This window comes from Monodelphis domestica, chromosome 2, assembly GCF_027887165.1.
Source record: "Monodelphis domestica isolate mMonDom1 chromosome 2, mMonDom1.pri, whole genome shotgun sequence".
Taxonomy (NCBI): domain Eukaryota; kingdom Metazoa; phylum Chordata; class Mammalia; order Didelphimorphia; family Didelphidae; genus Monodelphis; species Monodelphis domestica.
The window spans coordinates 482,363,483-482,368,333 of NC_077228.1; positions in this window are offsets into that span (position 1 = coordinate 482,363,483).

A 4,851-nucleotide genomic window follows, 5' to 3' on the forward strand; every position below is an offset into this window, starting at 1 on the left:
TATAATCAGTCCCCCTAGTCCCCACCCTTATTTTACTTCCCTTTCTATCCCCCTCCCTTCTTATTCCCCTCCTTATTTTCCCTGTAGTCTTTATAAAATTTTCCCCCTGCCCTCTCCCTCCCTTGTACTGCTTCCCTCCCCACCAGTCCATTTGTTACTCTTCTACTCCCCTATAGGGTGCAAATATATTCTCTGCCCCAATGGATTGGATTGTTCTTCCCTCTTTGGGTCAGTTTCAAAGCACGTAAGAGTTTAGTATTTCCTATTTCCAACCTCTTTACCCTTCCAGTGTATTGATGTTCTCCTCCCTCCCGCCATGAGCTTCTTTGTGACATATCAATTTACCCCCATTTGTTTCTTTTCCCATTTATTTTAGTATTAACCTCTTTTTTAGCTCTAGTTGTATATATACATATATACACACACATGTATATGTATTTATGCATGCATATATCTATATACCTATTTATGTCTTATCCTTTCATCCTATACAGTTTGTCACTGTTCCCTCTAAGTGTAATTTTTCTAGCTGCACAGGTATTAGAAACAGTTTTTAAGAGTTACCAATGACCTCTTTTCTTATAGGGATACATATCATTTTAACTTATTGAGTCTCTTAAAATTTTTTTTGTTGTTTTGTTTTCTTTTTCTTTCCCCCCTCTTTTTTAATTACCTTTTGATGATTCTCCTGAGTTCTGTGCTTGGACATCAAATTTTCTCTTCAGGTTTGGCCTTTTCTTTACAAATTCTTGGAATTCTTCTATTTTGTTGAATGACCATACTTTCCCCTGTAAGAATATAGTCAATTTTGCTGAGTAGTTGATTCTTGGTCATAGACCTAGTTCCCTTGCTTTCTAGAATATCATATTCCATCCCTTTCGGTCCTTCAGTGTGGATGCAGTCAGATCCTGGGTTATCCTCACTGTGGTTCTCTGGTATCTGAATGACTTCTTCTTGGCAGCTTGTAATATCTTTTCTTTGGTCTGATAGTTCTTGAATATGGCTATAATATTTCTGGGTGTTGTCAGTTGGGGATTAAATACAGGAGGTGATCTGTGGATTCTGTCAATCTCCACTTTTCCCTCTTGTTCAAGGATATTGGGGCAGTTTTCCTGAATAATTTCATGTAGTATTATGTCCAGGCTTTTTCTTTTGTCATGGTCTTCTGGTAGACCAATGATTCTTAAATTGTCTCTTCTAGAATGATTTTCTAAATCATCTGTTTTGTGAATGAGATGCTTCATATTTTCCTCAATTTTTTCATTCTTTTCATTTTCTTTTATAGTGTCCTGCTGCCTTGTGAGGTCACTTAATTCTAGTTGTTGTATTCTGGTTCTTAAAGATTGGATTTCATCCCTGGATTTTTGGTCATCTTTTTCCTTCTGGTCTGGTTTTCTTTGAAGGTCATCTTTCATCCTCTTTACCTCATCTTTCATCTCCTTTGTATCATCTTTTATATTCTTTGCCTCATCTTTCATCTCCTTTGCATCATTTTCCAGCTGGTTGATTTTGGCTTTCAAGACACTATTTTCTCATTTTAGTTCAAGTGCCTCTGTTTCCAGATGACTTATGTTAGTTTTTATGTTCTTTTTCCAATTATCTTCAGCCTCTCTTAATTGTGTTTTGAGTTCTTCCACAGCCTGCATCCAATTCGCTGGGATTTCTGATTTATCATTTGCTGATCTCTCTCCCTCTGTTCCGTTTGCTGAATAGAAGTTGTAGATTGTAATTTCTTTCTTCTTTTTCTGTTGTTTGCTCATATTCACCCCTTCTTTGCTCCCTGTATTTATCTGTGCTCTTGCTCCTCTCATTTTCTTTTGGTTTTGGGGGCTTCTGTCAGTCTCCCCTCTTGGAGCTTTAACAGAAGATCTCTTGGTGTAGTCTCTGGGGGAGGGTTGTTTTGGGTTTGAGTTTCCCTGTCCTCTGGAGGCTTTTGATTGGATTAAAGTCCAGCAGTCAATGAGGATGGGTGTGGAGCCTGGGATTCCCTGAGTTCTGGTGACTTTTGATGGGATTAAGTTCAGCTTCGTTGGGCTGGGTGTGCTCTAAGTCCAAAACCTCCTGGAAGGCTGGAGCAAATATGGAGGATCTCCACAGCTCTGGCCAGGCTGCCAGGTCTATTCTCCCTTTCTAGCTCCTTCCCTGCCATCTGTGTTGGATGCTCTGAACTTGGCACAGCCCTGCCCACAAGGTATACACTCCAGACCAGCACCTTTGCCCATCCAGAATTTCCTGCTGCCGCTGAAGTCTCAGCACTCTATGTGGGCAGGTTGGAGGGGTCCTGGGATCTTCCTTCTGCTTTCCCCTTAAACCCGAGTGTTCTCAGATTCTGGCTTTTGGGGGGGGGCATACCTTTTAAATTAAGTCCAGCAGGAGGGTTCCTTATCTCTGTCTTGTTGTTAGGTTTGATTTTCATTCCCCTAGGAACATTCAGTTTGTGATTGGTAAGGAAGGGTATTCAGAGATCTGAACTTCTGCTCCTTCAAGGCTGCCATTTTGACTTCTGTTTTAAGCTATCTTCTTTGAAAGATCAAAAGAATGAAAGATATTACATTACTGGAGGATGCTTTTCATCCTAATTTAAAAAATAAGACAATGTAGCCTAAAACTTTAGTCCAGGGAACTTGACTTATATTCCTGATAATTATCTAATGTAATATTAAATAGATAGTCAGAATTGTATTAGGTGGTTTCTTTACTGGGTTGTTTATGGTTATTGAAGGTGCTGGGCAAACACACTGAGAAATAAGGTAATGGGAAGGCAGAATTCTTTCCCTCTCCTCCCCCTCCCCAATTTCTGCTGTTTTTTTTTCAGTTGGAATTAAACTGGGATTCAGAATGGGTAAGTTGACTGAAATTTTAACAGATAACTCACTCTCTAAAATACCAGAAACATGGGTTTATTTTTAGGAAGGATAGTAAAGGCAATTTGGATAAGGGAGAGGGAGTTTAGGATTTCCCTAATCTATTATAAATCTCAAGATGAATAAGTAAAGTTGTATAGTCTTTAAAAGGGATATTAACAGTTTTCAAAGGTCTTCAGAGCCAAATTCCAAATCTATCAGAGACAAATCAATAACCAGAAAGGCAGAGAAATTCCCTTTAGTTCTTTCTCTTAAAGGACCAGGGAAAAGAGTGACTAAGAAACAGTTTGTGTCTCCTTGTTCAACTGCCTTCACTAGGTCACATTCTTCTCTGGAATTTGCCTTGATGGACAGATCATCAAGCACCCATTCATTGCATCTGCTTTTTCAGGTTTTCTGTAGCATTAATCTCTTACAGATCTTGAAAAAATATGGTTATTGCAAAGAATCAGAATGGTTTCATCAAGAACAAATCAGGTCAAATTAATCTAGATCAGTATTTTCGCAGTTACTAAACTGTGAAAATCAAGGAAATGTTACAGATATCATTTTCCTAGATTTTAGCAAAACGTCTAAAGTAATAATAATACTGTTCTTATCAAAAGTAGAGATGTACAGACTTCCAGGTAAACATTGCAGCACTCTAGATGCAGGATTCTTCCTCTCCTCAGTACCTACTGATTTAGACTACCTCAAAAGACCAAAAAACCCAAATTCATATGAAGAAAGGGACTCTATAGTAGGGCAAAGTATTGAAGGTATGTGGGATTTGGGCATTTCCACACTATAAGGGGGTGAAAAAGCTCCCAACAAAATGTGAGCTGATCTACCCTCCCCTACCCCACCTACGGAGCCAGAGTCAGAGCCAGCAGGTGCTAGAATAAGTGAGTCAGCAAGGGGAAACTCTAGAGTGAGTGAGGGGCACCTCTAGGTCCCTGGCAGCTGACTAAGACCACCAAAGACCTACCCCTGAGAGCAGCTAGACCTGAAACCCCATCAGAAGAGCCCAGACCATGGGCAGTCACAGAAAGATAACATAGAGAATCTGGTCATCAAACAGCAGAAGCTGTGGAGATTCAAGAGCTTGCCTCAGGCAAAATCCTTGCTCTTTGACTCCATACACAGAGAGCCTGCCCATCTCACTCGGATTTATGACTAAAAAGAGAAGAAAAAACCTCCACAGTGATGGCAAATAGTGCCCAGGAACAACAACCTCCCTCCACCAAGAAAAACAAGAAGAAGGGGTTGACCCTGGACAATTTTTACACAGAAAAAACCCAGGCCACAGAAAAAATAGAAGAGGAAATTCAAATAAATGCACAAAAACCTTCCCAAAAATGGAAATTGTCCACAAGCTCTTGAAGAATTTAAATAGGAGCTTATCAAAAAGATGGAAGCCTTCTGGCAAGAAAAGTGGAAAATAGTTCAAAGAGAAAATAACAGTTTAAAGGACAAGAACTTCCAATTGGAGAAACAGCTGGAAGCCACAAAAGGCAGGATAGATCAAACTGAAAAGGAAAACCAGTATTTAAAATCCAGAATTAGGCAACTGGAAGCCAATGATCTTGCAGCAAGAATTAATAAAAGAAAATGAAAAGACTGACAAAAATAGAAGAAAACATAAAATATCTCACTGAGAAGATGACAGATCAGGAAAACAGATCAAGGAGAGACAATTTGAGAATCATTGGTCTAACTGAAAATCCAGAAATAAATAGAAATCTTGATATCATACTACCAGAAATTATCCAAGAAAACTGCCCTGATGTTCTTGAACAAGGGGGCAAAATAGACATTGAAAGAGTTCATAGAAGACCTCTACACTAAATCCTCAAAAGACATTTTCCAGGAATGTAATTGCCAAATTCAAGAGCTTTCAAGCTAAGTAGAAAATTATACAAGAAGCCAAAAAGAGACAATTCAGATACCAGGGAGCACTGATAAGGATTACACAAGACCAGGCAGCTTCCACACTAAAGGACTGCAA